Source organism: Mesoplodon bidens (assembly GCF_964165515.1).
Source record: "Mesoplodon bidens genome assembly, chromosome: 18".
Lineage (NCBI taxonomy): Eukaryota > Metazoa > Chordata > Mammalia > Artiodactyla > Ziphiidae > Mesoplodon > Mesoplodon bidens.
In genome coordinates, this window is record NC_138175.1 from 27,107,282 (window position 1) to 27,120,997 (window position 13,716).

Here is a 13,716-nt window from a genome sequence, read left to right on the forward strand (position 1 = left end):
CGGGCCTCTCACTGTTGTGGCCTCTCCCGTTGCAGAGCACAGGCTCCGGAAGCGCAGGCTCAGCGGCCATGGCTCATGGGCCCAGCTGCTCCGCGGCATGTGGGATCCCCCAGACCGGGGCACGAACCCGTGTCCCCTGAATCGGCAGGCGGACTCTCAACCACTGCGCCACCAGGGAAGCCCCCTGAACCCACTTTTGATAGCTGCCTTTCAACTTGCCTTTCTCTAGGCCATCCCCAACAGCTTCAGAGGTAGGAATGTGAAACTTGACAGATCTGATTTAAAAGACTTACATCACTGCTGAGAAACAGCTGAGGAGACTCAGGTTTTCCTGTTTGGCCATTTTCCCCCTGGAGAAATATACTGCTAAAGCAACCGCTAGGTGAGCATTTAAGAACAATTATAGTAGATCCAACTGACCAAGTATGTTGCTGGAAAGCTCATTGTCCTTTCTTACCAGTGTCAGTGCTCTGAATTTCTTGAGTTAATTTTCAGCTAAGATTTATTCTAGAACAATTCCAGAATGTCTGACTTTACAAAGCAGCTGTGTCAATTCCCTTAATGTGTTATGAGCTATGACTTTGCTATATAAAAACCCTTAGAATACAGTCAAGTAGTCACCTTTTTGATATTCATTTTTATCCTTTCTCCCAATGACTAAAGGCTAAGAAACACTGTGAATATGCAATAAATACATCTTAATAGATTGGTATTAAAATTATAAAACAGTAAATTCTCTTTTGCATGTGGATATCTCTGCAACAACCCGATAATCTCTATTTAAACTAGCTGCCCCAAGAACCCTCCTACACTGTTGGTGGGAATGTATGTTGGTGTAGCTACTACGGAAAACAGTTGGAGGTTCCTCAGAAAACTAAAAGTAGAGCTACCATATGATCCAGCAATCCCACTCCTGAGCATATACCCGGACAAAACTATAATTCAAAAAGATACATGCACCCCTATGTTTATAGCAGCACTATTCCCAATAGGCAAAACATAGAAACAACCTACGTGTCCATCGACAGACGAATGGATAAAGAAGATGTGGTATATATATATATATATATATATATATACAATGGAATAAGACTCAGCCATAAAAAATAAGGAAATAATGCTATTTGCAGCAACATGGATGCAACTAGAAATTATCATGCTAAGTGAAGAAAGTCAGAAAGAGAAAGACAAATAACATGTGATATTACTTATATGTGGAATGTAAAATATGGCAAAAATGAACCTATCTACAAAATATAAACAGACTCACAGTAAAAGAGAACACACTTGTGGTTGCCAAGGGGGTGGCGGGAGAGAGAGAGGGATGGACTGGGAGTTTGGGGTTAGTAGATGCAAACTATTACATTCAGAATGGATAAACAACAAGGTCCTACTGTAGAGCACAGGAAACTATATCTAATCTCCTGGGATAAAGGATAATGGAAAAGAATATTAAAAAGAATGTATATATGTGTATAACTGAGTCACTTCACTGTACAGCAGAAATTAGCACAACATGGTATATCAACTATACTTAAAAAATTAAAAATATTCTATCAAACATTTAGAGAAGAGCTAACACCTATCCTTATCAAACTTCCAAAATATAGCAGAGGGAGGAACACTCCCAAACTCATTCTATGAGGCCACCATCACCCTGATACCAAAACCAGACAAAGATGTCACAAAAAAAGAAAACTACAGGCCAATATCACTGATGAACATAGATGCAAAAATCGTCAACAAACGACTAGCAAACAGAATCCAACAGCACATTAAAAGGACCATACACCATGGTCAAGTGGGGTTTATCCCAGGAATGCAAGGATTCTTCAATATATGCAAACCAATCAATGTGATAAACCATATTAAAAAATTGAAGGAGAAAAACCATATGATCATCTCAATAGATGCAGAAAAAGCTTTCAACAAAATTCAACACCCATTTATGACAAACACCCTCCAGAAAGTAGGCATAGAGGGAACTTACGTCAACATAATAAAGGCCATATATGACAAACCCACAGCCAACATCATTCTCAATGGTGAAAAACTGAAAACATTTCCTCTAAGATTAGGAACAACACAAGGTTGCACACTCTCACCACAATTATTCAAAAGAGTTTTGGAAGTCCTAGCCACTGCAATCAGAGAAGAAAAAGAAATAAAAGGAATCCAAATTGGAAAAGAAGTAAAACTGTCACTGTTGGCAGATGACATGATACTATAGATAGGTAATCCTAAAGATGCTACCAGAAAACTACTAGACCTAATCAATGAATTCGGTAAAGTAGCAGGATACAAAATTAATGCACAGAAATCTCTGGCATTCCTATACATTAATGATGAAAAATTGGAAAGAGAAATTAAGGAAACACTCCCATTTACCACTGCAACAAAGAGAATAAAATACCTAAGAATAAACCTCCTAAGGAGGCAAAAGACCTGTATGCAGAAAACTATAAGACACTGATGACAGAAATTAAAGATGATACAAACAAATGGACAGATATACCATGTTCTTGGATTGGAAGAATCAGCATTGTGAAAATGACTATACTACCCAAAGCAATCTACAGATTCAATGCAACCCCTATCAAACTACCAATGGCATTTTTCACAGAACTAGAACAAAAAAATTCACAATTTGTATGGAAACACAAAAGACCCCGAATAGCCAAAGCAATCTTGAGAAAGAAAAACAGAGCCAGAGGAATCAGGCTCCCTGACTTCAGACTATACTACAAAGCTACAGTCATCAAGATAGTATGGTACTGGCACAAAAACAGACATATAGATCAATGGAACAGGATAGAAAGCTCAGAGATAAACCCACACACATATGGTCACCTTATTTTTGATAAAGGAGGCAAGAATACACAATGGAGAAAAGACAGCTTCTTCAATAAGTGGTGCTAGGAAAACTGGACAGCTACATGTACAAGAATGAAATTACAACACTCCCTAACACCATACACAAAAATACACTCAAAATGGATTAAAGACCTAAATGTAAGGTCAGACACTATAAACCTCTTAGAGGAAAACATAGGCAGAACACACTATGACATAAATCACAGCAAGATCCTTTTTCACCCACCTCCTAGAAAAATGGAAATAAAAACAAAAACAAATGGGACCTAATGAAACTTAAAAGCTTTTGCACAGCAAAGGAAACCATAAACAAGACAAAAAGACAACCCTCAGAATGGGAGAACATATTTGCAAACAAAGCAACCGACAGAGGATTAATCTTCAAAATACATAAGCAGGGGCTTCCCTGGTGGCGCAGTGGTTGAGAGTCTGCCTGCCAATGCGGGGGACACAGGTTTGTGCCCCGGTCCGGGAAGATCCCACATGCTGCGGAGTGGCTGGGCCCGTGAGCCATGGCCGCTGGGCCTTCGCATCCGGAGCCTGTGCTCCGCAACGGGAGAGGCCACAACAGTGAGAGGCCCGCATACCGCAAAAAAAAAAAAAAAAAAAAAAAAAATAGAAGCAGCTCATGCAGCTCAATAGCAAAAAAACAAACAACCCAATCCAAAAATGGGCAGAAAACCTAAATAGACATTTTGATCTAGACTGCTGAGAAGGAGTTTCAAGTTGAAAAGAAAGTGTAAGGGAAAAGTGCATTATAAACTGGCAATAACATATGTACAAAGGCAGATGGGTTTGAGAGACTGGGACCAGTTTGGTCCCCAAACGTATTAAACGTCATGCAAAATTCTTTTTTATGTTTGTATCAATGCATATAATTCAAATTTCATTCATGAAAGTATAAAATGGAATGGAGATAGAGTCCATCCCCCAGATTAGTTGCCTTTTGTAATCAAGCCCAACCCAGACCCAGGCATACAAAGCTTAACTTTGTTATTAGACCACCGTGATTTAGCCAGTCATCTGGGATTGTGACAGGGGCAGAAGGTAGATGCCCCACAGTCAATCTGACATGGAGTGTTTAAAAAACCTATGAACCATGTCTCCATTAATTTGATCATGTCATAGAACCATTGTAACCATAAGTAAGGGTCTCTCTGTATGGGGCACCATGGTAGACATTCCTTTAAGAGAGTCCTCATCATCCTTGCATGATTAAAATCAAAGTCACAGAAAACTGATACAGACAGATTCAAGAACATCTGAATATAAAGTTCCATCCAATTACATTTATTTATTTTACTTATTTTTGGCTGGGTCAGGTCTTCATTGCGGTACGCAGGAACTTTGTTGAGGCATGCAGGATTTTCATTGTAGTGCGCCGGCTTCTCTCTAGTTGTGGTGTGCGGGTTTTCTCTTCTCTAGTTGTGGCGCGCAGGCTCCAGGGTGCATGGGCTCTGTAATTTATGGCACGTGGGCTCTAGTTGAAGTGCATGAGCTCAGTAGTTGTGGCACAGGGCTCAGCTGTCCGGCAGCATGTGGGATCTTAGTTCCCTAACCAGGGATCAACCCCACGTCCCCTGCATTTCAAGGCGGATTCTTTACCACTGGTCCACCATCAAATTGTAAACCCACACAAATGTATATGTCATATATATATATATATATATATATGACAGGTATATATATAAATATATGGGGATATATATATATATATATATACACATATATACACTTAAAAAATATTATTGAGATTTTATATATATATATATATATATATATATATATATATATATATATATATAACTACTTAGGATACATATATCCTAAAGAAAGAATGCATAATGTAGAATAGCGGATAAGTAGGTGTCATTGGCAGGTATGTATATTAATAGAGTGGATCAGTGGATCTTTGGGGAAAAGTCACTACTTCTTGCATTTATCAGGAAAGTTCACTCAAGGATGTTTTGGGAAAGTTCAATTTTTAAAGATGATCTACACTTTGCACATAAAGAGCTAACCATTAAGGTAGTAAATCATACATCACAGTTAACGTTACCTAGATGGCAGAAAAAGGCATTATTCATATGTAAAAAGTAAAAAATTTACTACCAAAGTAATGTTATCAGGTGTCTCATTATTTTTACCCATGGAAAGAAAGTGTGATACACAAATCTTTCATTAATATTTGGGTGCATATAAGCTAACCTTTTTTCTCTATCCCCAGAGCCAACATTTGTGTAATTATTTAATATATATACAATTTTTTATCAAAAGCATTGGTGCACATCAGTGAGAACTTTCAACCACCTTGAAAATGACTTTTAGAATATTTCATTAGCAGACTGTCTTTCAGAGCCTGAGATGACATTCATGTTTCTTCATACTAGTCTTTCATCCATAAAACCCTTTGTTCTGCTGAACAGTTTTCAGACAATGTGGGCAATCAAAAAAAAAAAAAAAAGGAAAGAAAGAAAAGAAAAAGAAAGAAAAGAAAGCATCCATTCCACCATTTGATTAGTCTTATTCAAATCCCATCTATTAATAATCTTTTTAAATCTTTCTAAGAATTTTATTTCCCTTCTTTCAGTATCATATTATTTCAAAAATAAGCAAAAAAAACCTCCCCAAGCTTAAGGAAATGGGAGCTTGATATTTCATAGGAGTGAGGCACAATTCATGGTTATATTTTATCCATTTTTATCACTTTCAATAAAGTATATGGGAAAATAACAGCTGTGTTCATTTCGAAGATTTATTTTTAATTACAGAAGATTGAATTTGCAGCACTCAAACAATTGGGGAAATAAACACTCAATTACTTAAGTAGCATTATATACACCAAAAAAATAATATGTTCAAAATGAAATAATCCAAATAGTCAAGTAGATATTTTTCAGTATTTTAATAACAATCAAATGTTAAGTGATTATTTTGAGGAGCAATGTATTTATAACACATCCTATAAAGTGGGTGTGTTTTGGAACCACAAGACTCAGGACTAAGAACAACATGGAAATCCACTGTGTCTAGTCTCCACAAGGCAAGAATCACGTTGACTCTCTCAACCCTTCCAATATTTATATGCAAAATGTGTATCATTTCAGCTGATCTACTTTGGAAGCTTAAAAATGGAGCTATTCCTAAACAAGTAAAATTTTAATGTATCTTGGCATGTGAAAGTACATGACCTGTGAAATATGTACATTTCAGAAGCAGAAAATTCTGCTTTTCCTGCACAAATATGCCTACTAATCCTACTATGGTAATTTAAACAACCACTTGGAGAGTTTAGTCTTAAGGGTTAAAAACAAACCACTAAAATCTGAGAAACACCAAGTTCAACTTGATTTACTATCTTTTATATATTACACTTCTGCCTGTCGTATAAAGGCCCCAGGGGCCAGACTGAAATTTGCCAGATTCCTTTTCATAATAGAGATTTTAATTTCACCTTTTGTTCTAGAACTTAGAATTTCCAAGTTTCATTATGTTTTAATATTTTGTTGTTCAGGCTAGTTTGCTTTTATCATACTTTGTGATATTATGGTTTGTGAACGAAATAAAAAGTAGAATTGGGTTTCAAATTGTGTAACTTAGAACAGAGAAATGGAAATTGTCAAAAAATTAAAGGGTTAGAAGAAGCAAGATTCTTTCTATACTTTTCTTTCCACAAATATTACTGAGAATTTTTAAATATGTCAAAATACCTCTTTAACAAGAGAACCATATCTAAAATAGTCATAGAGTACTTAAAGCAACTTTCTACCCCCTTCAGCCAATTAGACAGGAAATATTTCTCAGTCAGTCTTAGAACTCACACACTGTAATATCAGGTTGGAAATGGAACCAGTTAAGATGGGAGAAAAACTACTTTCTAGAAAAGCCTTCCAAAGAAGCTTCACAGAGAGAGAGTTTCGCAATACACTTAAATTCACATGAGAGATGTTCCAGCATTTGTGCAAAGCTGATATGACTTGTCAAATAAGAATCAAACTTTCTCTGGATAGGAGGAGTTAAAACTCTTTTAAGGAAAACTACTTATGGGAGGAACAGAAGGAGTGATGAAAGTGAGATGTATAGCATATAATGAAGAGGGATGGGGCTCTACTGAAGAGCCAAACAGCTTTTTTAGCTATTCTAAATGTAACTGATTGTGTTCATGCATCAGATTATGCCTTCGGGATGTTTTTAGGGTTTTGGACATTTTGTATTCAATAATTTTCACTGAGCACCTGCTATGTTTCAAACACTTCACTAGGCACTGAGGTTTATACAGATGATGCCTACACTTAAAATTTTGCAACTTTACAATGGTGAGAAAGCAATACACATACAGTAGAAACCATACTTGGAGTTTTGAATTTTGACCTCTTCCCAGGCTAGCAGTATGCAGTACAATACTCTCCTGATGCTGGGCAGTGGCAGAGAGCCGCAGCTCCCTACTTTGTCAGCCACGTGATCACGGTGGTAGACAACCGGTAACACTTACAACCATCATGTACCCAGACAATCATTCTGTTTTTCACTTGCAGAACAGTATTCTGCAAGTGAAACAGTATTCAATAAATTATACAAGCTATCCAACACTTTACTGTAAGATAGGATTTGTGTTAGAAAATTTTGCCCAATTTCGGACTAATGTAAGTGTTCTGAGCACGTTTAAGGTAGGTTAGGCTAAGCTATGATGTTTGGTAGGTTAGGTGTATTAAATGCATTTGTGGCTTAACGATGGGTTTATTGGGACATAACCCCACTGTAAGTCAAGGAAGATCTGTAACGACATTTAAAGCAGAATCTCCAGTGGGGGAGACAGCATGTTACAGAGCTCATGTGCATATACAAGTTTCAATGAACATGCAGTAAGCAGGACATACATACATCTCCTTACAGATTGGTCCTAAGATGTTTCTTTTATTGATCTAGCCTTTATTGTTCTCACAGTTTTGGAAAATTACAGGGAGATCTTGCAAGGTACTGTTTTGAGTCTGTAACTTTATATATGAATAAGGGTCTGCCATCTTAACTCACATCTGCCAACCGTTACCCAAAATTTATTTCCAGTCATTCCCTAAATGCTCTCCCTTAACAGTAACTCCTCCTCTTCGCTTCTGTTCCATCTGTGATTTACTCTCCACAATCTACCTTCTGCACCAGTACTGCCCTGACCTCAGTAAGGGGTCAAAACCTCTTATGATGAATTCCAATAGATATTTCTCAGTCTGTGCTGTGTATATTTTGTTTGCCCCTCTTAGATCCACTCCCATCTCTCCTCCAACCTGCTCTACCCCAGAGGCTGACCTATATGGACTATGTTCATTGACTGCCTTGCTTCTGATTGGGGTTGGCTGATGGAGAGCACAGGCAAGAGCAGCAAGGGGAGGAGTCAAGAGAGGGTCAGGGTAACTACCCTCCAGCACGTCCCTGCAAAGCCCCTCCATCACAACTTAGAGCTCCTTCAGCAGCAGTCTCCCACAAAGCTCTCTTATGCTAGGTTCCCATAATCGCTCCCTCCTCCTGCCCCGTTAGGTTGAGAAGCAGTCATGGCATCACCCTTTACCAGCCCTGCTGAAAGGCACTGTCGCTTGGAGTTTCCCTGCATCTTTCCCACACCTTGGTAAACGATCTCTTATTAAGCTCTCCTAAATTACCCAAGTTGAGAGTGCAATCTGTTTCCTGCTGGCAATCTGACAAACTACAATCCTTATCTTACTTTCCTGCTCTCCAACATTTGATGCCAATGTCCACTCTCTTCTTATCTCTGACTCTACCTGCTTAGTCTCCTTAAAGAGTCTGTCTTAGTGTGGTCAAGAAAAAGTGACAACATTAATCTTCAACCGCCCTCCCCCATTAACATACACTCTGAGTAAAAACAATGTGCTTTGATGGAAACACAGCTTCAAGACAAGTTCCCTTACTGTCACTGAGACACACACACACACAATCCAAATTAGTTTTGTGAAATAAAATTCATGTTTATGGCAAGACACGAAAAATTCAAACATAAAAATTCTCTGCCCTTTGGCCTTCCCTCTCTTCCCACTGTGTATTGTGTATCCACATTATGCATCGACCAGACCTCCTCCATCAGCAGGAATACCTGCTCAACCATAAAGAGCAACATCCGCCTAGCATCAACAAGATGACTCTTTAAAAGATAACATTCCTTCTTCATCTTGTGAGGGGTCACACGACCCACCACGATGATGCATAGATCTGGATTATGTAAACTGTCAATAATACATTATTTGATGTACAGCCCTCTGTCTCAAAAAAGAAGCATGTAACTGTGCCTTGATTTCTAACCAACGGAACAGTTCTCAGAGCTTTCTGAGATGCTTTTCCTCAGGTTACAATCCTCAAATTTGGCTCTAATAATATTGATTTTTTTCGTCGGCAGTTTTATGCCCCTAGGCACCTACAAAAACTAAATTCTGATTCACTCTGACTTCTCTTCCTCTGTTTATCCCTTAAATACTGTTACTTTCTAGATTTACCTTTGACCTTTTCCATGCTTTTCTCTTTTTATTATATAGACTCTTTCTGTGAAGCTTCAAGACTATGGCTTCAATTTCCACACATGTGTTGAACACTTCCAAATTCTTAGCATAATACCAGTCCTCTCCACTCACCTCTAGTCCCAGATATCCTTCTGAGTACTGGGCACCTCCCTTTAGCAGTCCTCAAAGAACCCCAAACTCAACAAATTCAAAATTGAATCATCAAGTACCCTCCAAAACTTACTGCTTCTCCGGTTCCTTATCCCAGGGAATGGCATGGGTCTGTGCTCAGAATCCCAAGACAGAAATCTATGAGCTGTCCTTCATACCTCTTACTCCATTATCCTTCACCCATTACATCAGCCAGACACGACCATTGGTTCTGCCCTCTCAAATACATCTCAAATCTACCCCCTCTTCTTTCCTCAGTCTCACTGCCTCCTAATTATACTGCCAGAATCAAACATTACCCTTCTATAATCCATTTTCCTTATCACTTCTTTCTGATGTTTCTAAAGCCAATCTTATCCTGTCACTCTCCCTTTTTATTCTTCAATGACTATATATTACATTCAGGATAATACACTCAAATTTTCCAAAAAGATAAGTAAGACCCCTGCCTATATTTCTAGGCTCAGAAAGCACATACATCCCATAAAATCTAGTCGTTTTCAATTATTGTTTTATGACCATGTATACCTGTATGTGTACAAGTCTGTTTTCAGACTCTCTATTCTGTTCCAATGTTCTTTTTGTCTATCTTTATGCCAATAACTCACTGTCTTGATTATTATAGCTTTATAATAAGTCTTGATGCCACAACACACACACACATACACATACACACACACACACACACACATACAACCCAGTCTGTTCAATACTATTACTACATGTATGTTATAAATGGGGAAACAAAGAGTTCAGGAAAATTGCTCTTTAACATTCAGCTTTTAAATGCTGAAGACATATTTCAAACCTGGATGGTTTGATTCAAATTTATATCCACACCTGTATAGCACAACACATTATAAAAATAACCACAAACTATAAAAATTTTAATCATTATACAAGAGATAATAAATTTATATATTTTTCAAACTTTGGCTGTGTGATGATTAATTTTGCGTCAACTTGAATAGGCTAATGGATGCCCAGATAGCTAACAAAACATTAGTTCTGAGTGTGCCTGTGAGGGTGTTTCTGGAAGACACTAGCATTTGAATTGGTGAACTGAGTAAAGAAAGATGAACCTTACCAATGGAAATAATCCAATCTGTTGAATAGCTAAATAGAACAAAAGGGTAGAGGAAAGGTGAAATTGCTCTCTCTCTCTGTCTCTCTCTCTCTCTCTCTCTCCTTGAACTCAGACATCTATTGGCTGGCTTAGGCAACTACAGTCCTGGTTCTTGGGCTTTCAGACTCAGATCAGAACTTATACCATCAGCCCTGAACTCCAAACCAGCGATCAGGTCCTTGAACTCAGACTGAATTACACCAGCTTTTCTTGTTCTCATGCTTGAAGATCATGGAACTGCTCAGCCTCCAGAACCACATGAGCCAATTTATATATTAATAGATATATCTAGATCTATAGATAGATAGATAGATGATAGATAGATAGATAGATAGATCTTATTGGTTCTGTTTCTCTGAAGAATCCTAACTAATACAGGCTGTGACCTACAATAGAAATATAGTTTATATCACCATCACCATGCAGCACAACACAAACACGCACACGCATCAAGTACATAACTAAAACCAAAATCTAATGGAAATATATTTACTGTTATTATAGGTGTTGATTTTTTTCTATTTTATTATTAATGCTTATGTAACTCAAATTAATTTTATGATTAATAGATTTGACTTTCAATTAGAAAAACAAAATTATGCAATGTTAATTGAATCCATTTATTCTAAGACCTCCTTCTGAGATTGCAGTCTTTCCCCCGGCTTTTGTTTTGATTTTATTTGATTGAAATTTTACAGTAATCAAGTAGATCCAAAGACCAATTATAAGTTAGTTATATTTTTCCCAAACCTTGAAATTTTATTTATTATTGATTGTAGTATTTGCTATTATTATTTACTTAATTTTTCAGCTTTGTGAATTTTATCACAAATTGGTATCTGATATATAATGTGGATTGACTGGAAATGTTCACTTTTTTAAGGACAGACCTCAATCATCCAGCACTTTCATAAGACAGAAGTTCTGGTATGATATTCCACCAATTTACTGAAATCTCCTCAAAAAGAGATTACGTTGAAAATTATTATGAGAAGTTTACCTAATCTTAAGCACAAATAAATAAAACTTAGTCATATTCTTTTCTTTTTATTAAAGAGAATTTTTTATTCGAGCCAAACTGAGGACTAAAACACAGGAAACAGATTCTCAGAAGCTCTGAGAACTGCTCCATTGATCAGGAGTTAGAGATGCAGTTTTATATATATATATATATTTTTTTTTTTTTAAATAAACTTATTTATTTATTTATTTTTGGCTGCGTTGGGTCTTCATTGCTGTGTGCGGGCTTCCTCTGGCTGCGGCAAGCAGGGGCTACTCTTTGTTGTGGTGCGTGGTCTTCTCATTGTGGTGGCTTCTCTTGTTGCAGAGCACGGGCTCTAGGTGCGCAGGCTTCAGTAGTTGTGGCACACGGACTCAGTAGTTGTGGCTTGCGGGCTCTAGAGGGCAGGCTCAGTAGTTGTGGCTCAGGGGCTTAGTTGCTCTGAGGCATGTGGGATCTTCCCAGACCAGGGCTCAAACCCGTGTCCCCTGCATTGGCAGGCGAATTCTTAACCACTGTGCCACCAGCGAAGTCCCAGTCTCATTGTTTTCTTATTTCAATATAATAATTTTACATTTTATTGTTTCTGATTATGCAGTATATCATTATTATTTTTATAAAGTGATTTTTAACTACCATCAATATTTGACATCATTGACAGTTATGATGGCTATTTAATCATCAACAAAGCAAAGTATTATTTAACTTTAATGAATGAAAATATATGAGTGTAGTCAATTAGCTTTGCATAAAAAAGAAACGCATTTTTGATTTTTATTGATAAACTATTTTCTATGTAATAGTTTTCCACTTAATGGGCTATTTGAAGGAAGATTGATATAAATTAATATGTCTATTAAGCACCACCATTTGCAAAAGTGATCCCTAATTATCTTGCTGTAGGCTATTTTGATAAACGTGAATGAAGTATCGGCATTTTTTTTATACAGCTAATATATAGCAAGAACTAAATTGGGCATTCCTTGCTTATGTAATTTTCATCTAATTATAGAGCCATCAGATATATCTCTCAAATGCTCAATAATTCTCTCTTCACAATCAACTCATGTTTAATTAAAAAGCAGTGATGAACTTGCTAACTGTGCATTAACTACTCACTCGTGATGTAAAATTAATAGCAGGCCTAATTATTTTAAGTGATTTAAGGATTTCCAAAATACTTCCCCAACTTCAAAGGTACTTGATTCAAACAAACAGGAAATAAAAACTTCATTAACTAAACATTTCCCTGTTAAATAATAATGTTTGTATTTCCATTTAATATTTTAATTTTAATATATACAATATATTAACACTAAATTTTCAAAACAAGAAATACAAATTACCAGTGGTTATATAACATTTATTCACTGCTGTTTATATACAGTAAAATGTAATTTAAAATAAAAAGGAGGAGGGAAGCCTATTTTGCTCCGAGTTTCTGCCAGAAATATACCCCTCTGTGGATGGGGTTTACCATTCTCTGTGTCTCTGCCCTGCTTCTCAGGTCATAGCCCATTGGGCTTGGAAATCCAGTTGACCTATGAAGCAGTGTGGAGCAAAAGCATGACCCAGGAGGAACATTCATGATGCTCTGACCCAATGATATTATTTATCTGGAAGTTTAAATATGAGAAATAGAGAGTATATATAGTTGATAATAAGAGCAGAAAGCAGTAAGAAATATTATGTAAGAAACCAAAACGGAAGAGTGCTGAAGTTTAGTAAAAATTCTCTTACTTAAGATCAACTCTCTTGGCAAATTTAGAGTATACAATACAGCATTATTAACTATAGTCACAATGCTGTACATTAGATCTCCAGAACTTATTCATCTTATAACTTATATACCCTTTGACCAATGTCTACCCATTTCCCCCACGCTCAGCCCCTGGTATCTACCATTCTACTCTCTGCTTCTAAGAGTTTGTTTTTAGATTCTACATGTAAGTGAGATCATATACTGTTTTTCTTTCTGTATCTGGCTTATTTCACTTAGCATAATGTCCTCCAGGTTAACCCATGTTCTCACAAACGGCAGGATT

At 37.0% G+C, this 13,716-nt stretch overlaps 1 long non-coding RNA gene across 1 annotated transcript in view; it reads right to left on the reverse strand.

Annotated features, from left to right (window-relative positions):
- LOC308606257 overlaps nucleotides 1–13,716 on the reverse strand; it is a 1,608,653-nt gene that overhangs the window by 1,341,202 nt on the left and 253,735 nt on the right. The window lies entirely within an intron of this gene.